Raw genomic sequence first — 10,614 nt, forward strand, 5'->3', positions numbered from 1 at the left:
AATATATATATATGTTGGAGTTTTGTTGCGCTATGTTGTTTCTTCTTGCATTTGCCTAAAAGATCAGCAATTGAAAGCAATCCCAGTAGATTTAATGAAGGAATTTAATCGATTAGCTTTAGTCCACCAAAATTAGATTTACAGGGTTGAAGGTAATTGGTCAAATATTTTTCATGGGGGTAAAACTGAATACTTGACTCAAACAATTAGGGATAAGAAGAGGGTCCTTGTCTTAAATTAAACAAAAGATTATTCCTTTAAATATACCAATGTAACTTTAAAATCATTAAAAAAAAATTAATTAACACGTAATATTAACATGCTTCTCTCTTAATCTCCAGCATTAACGTTAATATTAACATGCTTTTACTGTGTTGTTATTATTCATCCTCTTACATTTATCACGGTTTATTAATAAAATTTTCTTCTAAATCCCTTGAAGTTTAGATTCTTTTTTATTTGGACATTGAACTTTATTTTCTTTCAATACCACCCTCAAAAGTTATATTGTTATGGTACTATATTTTTTTTAATTTTCTTGATTTTTTAAATTCAAATTTTAGAAACAATGTCTACTAAAATTTAATATTATTTTTTCTAACATATTAAGACGATGCGGGGATACATTCTTAAGATTGTTTAAGAATAAAACTCATTCTTGATGGATATAAATATAATTTAATATTCGATGATACCTATTTTTATTGAATCAAAAAAATAAATTTATCTTATATTTATTCCAATTCATAAAAGTATAAAATCCTAAATCATTCAAAACACACCATTCACATATTAGAGAAGCCCCTGATTTAAAAAGACGGTTGCTAGGCGCGCGGCGAAGAACACCCTTATCGTAGACGTTGCCGAACAGGGCGGCCACGGACCAAGAATTGTAAGTAAAAATGTGGGGAAAAAATGGTACGGGATTGAAAACCTAATGCTTTTATTCATGTTCACAACAGTTCTAGCAGCCCCTTCATTAGTCTGACCAAAAATGGATAGGCGTATGGTAGAAGTTTGTGGAAGTCAGTGCTGGTTCATGTTGTTAACAAGCTGCTTTCAATAATAAGGCTAAATTCCCATACTTCACAGCCATAGATGTACTCTTCAATGAAGGAATCAACTTGCCTTCTGCTTCGCTAGGAGAGACTAGTTCCTGGCCCAAGTTTACAAAGCAGCTTGTTGGTCTAGTTAAATACGAGTTGCGATTTGAGAGTACTCCTCAAGTAATGAAAGAGTAATTAAGAAAGAAAAACAATGTTATTGTTGACCATTTATCAAGAGAAGATTCATGTATTCTTGTTATTTTGAGACCACCTCAAAATTGTTAAAATCATATGTTTTTTGCATTACAGGTGACAGATTTTCTTGGTTTAGGGATGGGGAATTTGTTGGGATTTGCTATTATTGGGCAGCCTATCCTAAGGAGCAGGGTTACCATTTGTCAATGGTAGTTGCACCCACCATTGACAAATGTATCAATCCATGTGCAGCTGTTGTTGTTGAAGAAGAGGAGCCACCATATTTGCCTATTTATAGGCATACATAAGAGAGCAAAATGTAAGAGAGGGGTGAGAATATGAAGACTGTAGAGAGAAAGTGAAGGGTTGCAATGGCAGCAGCCTTGCTGCCATTGCAGCTGCTGCAAGTGCAGCAATGAGAGCTGGGAGTAGAGTTTGAGTGAAATGATCCTCCTCCTTCATGTATTTGTTTTGTATCCTTTCTCTAATCTCTAATAAAATGGACTCTCTCCCGTGGATGTAGGCGGTTTTGCCAAACTACGTTAAATATTGTGTCAGTGTGCTTAAGCCTCCTTTGAGCAACTATCAATACATCACCTGTCGGAATCCCCAACAATTGGTATCAGAGCATATGGTTTAAGTGGTGTTTGATATTGCTAAAAAATGAAAGTTGTCAAAATTGTGTTTTGACCATACCACTGTGTAGAGGAGGAAGAGACGAAGCCACTGTTGAAAACCGCGTCGAAATCGGACGTCGAAATCGTCCTCACGCGCCGGCGAGGAGACTGCCCACGTGCACAGACGCGCGCCACGCGTCACACGCGTCGTCTCCACCCGGATAAGTCGACCCGACCTGAATACCAGACCCGGATAAGGATGACGTCATCATGACGCCAGCATACACAGTCAGCATGCCATGTCAGTGTCCAGTCAGCAGACACGTCATCATAGTAGGACCCACTGCCACGTCACCAGCCACGAGCTGAGTTAAGTTGAGCCGAGTTGAGCCTAGCCATTTTGGAGCCGAGCTGAGCCGCGAGCCGAGGGATAAGATTCTGTGAAGCAGAGTCTACGGGCAACCGGATCTGAGATTGAATCTGGGCCGTTTATCAGGCCAGAATTGTTTTGATCAAATCTTAGCCGTCTGAAATGCGATTTGGACGATTTCAGACTTGTTTCCAGCTAATTTGATCGTTCCGGATGCAATGGTACGGTCCGATCATTGAGATTTGAGACCAAAAGTGGTGGTTGTTGTAACCTAATTTTGGATCCACCAAGATTTTCTCGAATGTTATTTTATTTCTATTATTATTTATAAAAATCCAAAAAAATTAAGAAAAAAGTTTAAAAATTCAAAAATATACTTTTCTCAAGTCAACCGCATCTTTCCATCAAAACCGAGTCCACCGGGTCAAACCATGTCGACCAGGGTAAAAAATGAATTTCGGGCCGTTTCGGGTCAAAACCGTCATTTTTGGTCAAAACCGAGTCCACCGGGTCAATACGAGTCAAACCATGTCGACCAGGGTAAAAAATGAGTTTCGGGCCGTTTCGGGTCAAAACCGTCATTTTTTACCAAAACCGAGTCCACCGGGTTAATACGGGTCAAACCATGTCGACTAGGGTAAAAATGAATTTCGGGCTGTTTCGGGTCAAAAACCATCATTTTCGACCAAAACCCGGTTCACGGGTTGATACCCATCAAAAGTTTTTTTCCCAGTGTTTCAACATAATTTTCGGTCATTTAAAATGGATTTTTAGCGGTTGAATCAGGTTTTTCTAATACTAAATTGAGTTTTTAATTTTACCTATATAAATATATATTATCATATATAATTAAATAAAAAATTTTGTCAAACGACGCAACTCGTTGCGCCGAAAGCAAACGGTGATTAAAAAAATGACAAAAGCAAACGGGGATTAAAAAATAAGATTTGTGGAAATTTAAAAATTTGCATGTCCCCCTGTGACTGGCTATAAATAGCCAGTGACAGTTCGGCAGACGAGGGAGGAAAAAAAAAGAGAGGAGAAAAAAAAAGAAAAGGGGAAAAAGAACAAAGAAAAAATCTTTACTATTCACGTTTTTTTCACTATTTCTTCATGCGAGTAGGATATTGATTTTAAAAAAAAACAATTTGAAAAATACCAAATATATCCTAACCGTTAGATCTAGAGTGTTTAGATCTGAACCGTTGATTTAATAGGGTACAATAGAGCTTACCACACCAAATTAAAACTCAAATCAATCTCAGCCCTTAAAACAATTCTCCTTTAGATCCGGTGGCGCCACGTCACACGGTGTACCGAGCTTTCGGTGCACCGCGCCACACCAGATCAAGGCTCCTCTCATCCGGACCGTCCGATCAACTTGTAGATCCATCCAATCGCAGCCGCACGATCAGTTCAACAACGATCCAACGGTTCGCAGCCTTCAGATGCACCGGAGAACCATGCGCGCGTTCACACCATAGGACAGCTCAGAGTCTCTCTCTCCTCTCGCCGGCGACTCTCTCTCTCTCCCCCGATCTCCCATCTCCGGCCGTCTCCAGCCTCCGAACCACCACAGAAAGGTTTCTCCTCTGATGTAAAGAAAAACCCCGGTGGTTTTCATTGATTTCGCCGCCTCATTTGGCCGGAAAAGGGCCGCGATTGTCGGCGGCCACCGAAGCTTCAAGTCGTTGATTCTCCTTCGTCAGCCATCAACGACCGACGATACCACCGCCATCAGAATCCTCGTCCTCAGATCTACCAGGATCGACCGTCGTTTGGACAGAAATCTCGCCGGGAAATTTCGCCGCCGCCAACAGTAGCCGCGCGTGAGTCACACGCGCCGCCAGTGGCATTTTCGTAATTTTAGGAGAATTTCGAGGGTATTTCAGTCTTTTACCTATACAGTGATACTCAGGTAAATTTTTTGAGATTTCTAACATTTTTTTATTTTGTATATAAATTTTCTTGCATGTAAAAAACAATAAAACAAAAAATATAAAAAACAACGTGGTTCCCACACCCATTTTATCATATTATTGTTCGTGGATCCAAAGCCCAATTCTCGAATATGGTTATATCCATTTCTCAATAATATCAAAATAAAATTTGTTTTTATAAACGAATATTATTTGTCGACACGTCTCTTTTTTTAAAAAAGGACCGATGTCAAAAATGTAAATATCAAATATGGATTATTTCCATTATTTCTTTTGGTAATCCAGACGTAATTCTCCTTTTTAGGGTTGAAACGTCATATTTTAGACAAGTCTCCTAATTTTTAGGAACTGATGTCATTTTTAACACGTCTCCTATTTTTAGGGACCGACGTTAATCATTTTAAAAAAAGGCAAATTACCAATAAACCCAAAATATAATGGATTATATCCATTATTTCTTTTGGAAACCCAAACGTAACTCTCCTTTTTAGGGACAAACGTCAGTATTTTAGACAAGTCTCCTAATTTTTAGGGACTGATGTCATTTTAACGTGTCTCCTATTTTTAGGGACCGACATTAATCATTTTAAAATAATTACCAATAAGCCCAAAATATAATAGCATTTGAATCAAATAAAAAACACACAAGTAAGGGTAACCTTTCTTTTGAAAGGATGTTTTAAGGGGTGGTGTCTACCTTCCCTTAATCATAACTAACCCCGTACCCGAATCTCTGGGACCAGTGTCTAATTTAGGATTTCTAGTTCCCTCAAATTACTAGATGGCGACTTCAATAAAATCTTTGTTTTCCCCCAATTGAGAAGAAAACCATTTTTGTTAAATAAAAAAAAAAAAGCGGGAGCCGTCGCCCGACGTCGTGTATTGATTTGGACGATTTCAGACTTGTTTCCAGCTAATTTGATCGTTCCGGATGCAATGGTACGGTCCGATCATTGAGATTTGAGACCAAAAGTGGTGGTGGTGAATTATTAAAGAGAGATTGCCCGATCAGGAGGCATATGTTTACCCAATTACATGTGCTAGACTGCTAAGTGGGGGGAATTTTAACTGCCTTGAAGGAAGGCAAAATTGGGTCACTCTGGATACCCGATCATGTGGACAATTTGAGGTGAAGAGTGGAAATTGACGAAGACCAATCTTGACGAATCTAAGCACTCGTAGTCTCGCCAGATATTGAGAAATCATGTATTAAACCAGTATATTCCAGATCACTTGTAAAGGAAAGCCGCAACAAAGCTAGCAAATGGTTGTATATACGGAAAAACAGTACGATGGATAGATATGGTCTGAGAAGTTCTGTCTAGGAGATTGGGTTTTAAGCGGGACCAATGTGACCCCTCCAATCTTTACTGGAAACTTGCTTAGTGGAAGGATTATCCATACGGTACTATTTTCGTATATATAGCAGTTTGTAATGAAACGGTTGAAGACTAGCAGGATGACGACACAAGGGAACAGTTGGGTTCCGTATGATCAAGGATTTGATGAAGTGGTGATTTCTCCAAAGAAGTTAGATTCGGTGACTGTAATTTCTCGATGGGAGAATTGATGAAGACCCTGATAATGGAAGAGGAATACAGCAAGGGGATAAAGATTGGCACCCTATTTTGACTTGGACAGGTGTTGTGACAAGATGAGCTATTGTCAAATATAAGCAAGGAATAGGGAGAAATCTAGAGAACAAAAATTGCACGATGGCACACAGAGATTGTGTAGGAGTACCTGTAGGATCCAACATGGTACTGTAATGAGACAACAAGTGCAAGGAGAATAAGAGTTCCCAGATGAAGCTCAGAGTAGAGACAGTGTGTAAGAAGTTGTACAACAAGAAGTCTCTTGTGCTCTTGATAAAGGTAACAAGTGAGGACCTTTCCAATGCATGCAAGAATGGAAAGATGAGCTGTTGTAGAAGCACCTAATTGAGGGGGTGCAAAAGCCTATGATAAAAGGCGACCGCCTATGATGAAAGGCGAAGACACCAAAGAGAGTTGGTGTAGGTGGAGCTGTCAAGCAGAAAAGCATAGAAGCTCCAAACATAGAAATCGAGGTGGAGGATTGCGAGGAGTATACCGCAAGTTTCTCTTTCTATGTAATCAGTGGCAGTGATCTCCCATAGTCCACATGGTGGTAGAGACTTTTAAAGCCACTTTGAAGCATCCCAGCTGAAGGAGGATGCGACCGCCCTATGACAACGGGCGAAGACACCTTAGAGAAGGTGTGAGGGCCTTGATATGAGCCTAAGATCAAACCGCCCCATGACAACGGGCGAAGACGCCTTAGAGAAGGTGTGAGGGCTGCAATATGAGCCCCATTTCAGACCGCTACATGACGACGAGCGGAGACACCTAAGGAGAAGGTGTGTGGACCACGATATGAGCCCAGTTCAGAACGCCCCAAAGCCGATGTGATGGCTAGATATAAGTGGACAGATGTATGGATAGCCAATGAAATGGCTATGATGAGTATGGAGACAAATGCAAGATTGACTTTCATGGATATTGCCCCCATGCTAAAGATCAATGAGCTAGAAGACATTTGCCTTAGACAATAAGTGGATGACTTGTGGAGCATTAAGACGCGGCTGCTATGAAGGAGCAGAGGGCATGCGCAGGTTCCGGGAACAAGTTGACTCTTGTCAAAGTGGTGAGCTTGGTGAAGGCATTGTAATACTCAGTATCAAGACATATATGGATCAACCTTTAATGGGCTGCCCCCATAGGTGAAGGTGGAGAGCTACCTGGACTCTTGAGGCTAAGAGCGAGAGACTCACGGAGAAGAAAGGCGTGGTTCCTAGGGTGGAACAGAGGGCAGGCGCAACTCCTGGATGAGTAGACTCTTGGAAGAGTGGTGAGCTCGTGATCATATTGAGATACTCAGATAATGACTGTCGCACTTGGAAATAGAAATTTCCGTTTGAGGGGGTGTTGTAAGCCTTGGTGTAAGGCTTGATGAATCATTTCGGACCGAGCATGGTTGATACGCTCGAAGGGGAATGTAGTATGTCCCAAAGACAAGTGTTAACACTCTTCAGGAGTAGAGTTTGAGTGAAGTGATCCTCCTCCTCCATGTATTTGTTTTGTATCCTTTCTCTAATCTCTAATAAAATGGACTCTCTCCCGTGGATGTAGGCGGTTTTGCCGAACCACGTTAAATATTGTGTCAGTGTGCTTAAGCCTCCTTTGAGCAACTATCAGTACATCACCTGTCGGAATCCCCAACAGAATTCGCTCGGGAGACTCTTGTTGGTCACGGTATGGTATTTACACCCTTAGCTTTAAAGTTTAATTTTCTTGGAACAATTGCATTGGAAACCATCAGGGTTGATTGAGATCACAAAATGTCATGATTTTTTAAAATTATTTTGTACCCTACGATCAATGAGAAAGCGCATCAGATTCTACGGGATCAAACCTGTAAGACTTGAGGAATGACGAATATAAATAAAGAAATTAAGAAAGTAGGCGCCATCATGAACAAAGAGACATGCTACATGTAAAAAACCAGCCAATGACTAATCTTAACATAGCTGGAAATACTTTGCTAGTATAAATTCGGAAATAGGAGAAATTAAGGAAACATAAGCCTGCGTAAGATACTAATTTTTTTACATGAACAAGTTTGGTAATAATTTGCCCCGATGCTGGATAAAATCATGCAGGAATGGCCGCTCAGAAGTAAACTTGATCCCAACATCTATGGTCCAACGGAGTCAGCAATCACGGATGAAATAATCAAGGAAAATGCATAACCCATTTTTAGATTATTTTCAAATTCATTTTCTTTTCTTCAAAAAAAAAATACCAAAACAGTCCTATTTTGAACGGCAATGTTTTCCTTCTTCCCCTGCACATGTAGAATTAGGGAATAAGATTTTAAATCGTTTTTCCTGCTCTCTCTCTTCCCCCGACTTGACCACTCACTCGACACAACCCATACCCCCACATACCTTGACACCACGCTGAAGAAAAGACAGGGGCGCGGGCACTATGCTCTGCAAATGTGCTCTGGGGCAACTGCACAGAAACCGTCCCACACTACCCTGCCTTGCACTATGACAAGACAGGGCAGGGTGACCCTCTCCCCCTCTGCCTATAATTAAATACTAAGAGGCAGAGAAGAGAAAAAAGGGGGAGGAAAATTTGAGAAGGGGAGAAAATTTTAAGGAGTTTATAGAGGGAAAAAAAGAAAAAAAAAAGAGAGAAGAGAAAAGAACGGGAGGGAACAAAGAGGAGATTTTTTTTTAGTGGAAATAGAGAGCAAGAAGAGAGAATAGAACAGAAAACATAAATGAAAAAGAAAAAAAGAAGAACCAAGAGGGAAGACATAGGGGTAGAACTAGAGAGAGAGGAGGGAACAGATATAAACAAAAAAGCAAAAGACAAGGGAGAACAGAGGTGGAAAGAAGGAGAGGAGGAAGAGAGAGAGAGTGAACGAAATAAAAGATATAAAATAGAAGAGAAAGAGAGGAGAAAGAAGAGTAGAAACAAAGCAGAAGAGAAAACACAGAGAAAGACAGAAGAACCACCAGCCAAGCAGCTCCCCAGTCGCCACTGTTCCTCGTCGCGAACCACCGCTATTCTTCCTCTTCATCACCACCAGCGAATGCCACCATGAGCCACCGCAGGTCAGCTTCTTCTCCTTCTTCTTTCTGCTACGCCACCCCTTGTCTCCACTGTTCTACATGTGAATAGTGGAGAGCCACTACTAATGGCCAGACTGCGTCCGGCCCAGATCAAAATACATTGGGCTGGGTCCAACCTAGTCCAAAAAATCCAAAATTTTTTCAGAATAACTTTCCAAAAATTTGTGGTTTTCTTGCGTATTTTATATCATTTTGATTAATATTGATTTGTATTTTTATACTATAAAGTTACAAATCCGATATTAAAATACTCGGTTTTCTTTGAAATAATACAAAAATTATATAGAAAACAAATTAGAAAAATATTTTTGTTTTCTTGCATACGATCAAGTCTTTCAAATATAAAAATTCTCATATCATGTTTTCATATAACAAAAAAACATATGTTTTAGCATGCATTTTTTGCTTTAATAACTAGTTTATTAAAGTCATAAGAACTAGGCCAATATTTTGAAAATTTTAAAAATTATTTTTTTCCGTATCCTCCCCCTCTTCGGTGTGCATCCATTCTCTGGCTTTTTTAGTCGGAGAATGACATCCGTTTTCCTTGATAATGAAGACACCCAGTATTGTTATTGCAGGATTAGTGATGGAAGGGGTGTCCGTTTCTCTGGTTTGATGAGCGGAAGAAGACGAGTGGTTCTATTTGAAACGACGTTGTTCGATGTTAATAGCCATTTGCATTTTGGTCCTTGAAGTTTTGTAATCAAGCTCCCTAGATAAACTTTAATTGGACCCCTAGATTTTAGCAACATTTACAGAATGGTCCTTAGACTTTAATTTCTTGCAGTTTTAACCCAAATCAGCCCTAAATTTTAGTATTTCTTCAATTAAGCCCCTGATTTCATAAATTAAACTAATTTCAAGTTCAATTAAGTCTCAAAACTTATCAATTCTTTAATTAAGCTCTTGATTTGATTAATAAAACTAATCCAAAATTTAATTAAATCCTAAAACTTCCAATCATGATGTTCTTAACCTGAATTTTAATTTCTTCTTTATTTATTTATTTTTATTTTCATCAACATTTTTTCATTTTTTTAATTATTTTTCAGTAAATAATAATAATAGTAATAATAATAATTAAATTAAAAGGTAAAAAAATGGGTTATGCCAATTCTGTTGGTAAAAAGTATCATGTTACCGCATGATTTGCCTTTTTGAATCCCACTATAATACCATCCATAATTCCATCGTTATATAATGAGGGATTATTTTTGTTGGCATATTTATGGGTGCACTTTACCATTAGATTTATTATGTCAGTTAAGTTATTGGTAAATGTTACATGTTATCGTACTTTTCAGTTTTTTTTATTCCTTTGTTTTTAACTGTAATTCCCTTTATATATACCAATTTTTTTTAGTGTTTACTTATAGATATATCAATGAAAAAATTTATCAGTAAAATTCATTACAATATATCTATAAAAATATTTTGTTGATAATTCCGTTTATATTTGTTAAATTTTTAGTAGCGTATAATGGTAACATTTTTATGCATAGAAAAGGTAAACTTATACATTGTAAGTATTTTCTTCTTTTCTTTAGCTGGTTAAAATTTTCTAAACATGTATGTTCACAAAAATTTAAGAGGCAAACAATAATACAAAAAAAAAAAAAAATAGGTCGTGGCCCAATCTAGCTACCCTTAGGCTCTCATAAAACAAGACCTGCAATGTCTATTTTACTGTTCATGTTCTGGCACATGGTGCGAGAAATCCACGTGGCCAAAGTCCTTTCAAGAAACCCTGTCATAAAAACTACAAAAAGTCCTTTATTAT

This window comes from Populus nigra, chromosome 1 (assembly GCF_951802175.1).
Source record: "Populus nigra chromosome 1, ddPopNigr1.1, whole genome shotgun sequence".
In the NCBI taxonomy this organism is placed as follows: Eukaryota; Viridiplantae; Streptophyta; class Magnoliopsida; order Malpighiales; family Salicaceae; genus Populus; species Populus nigra.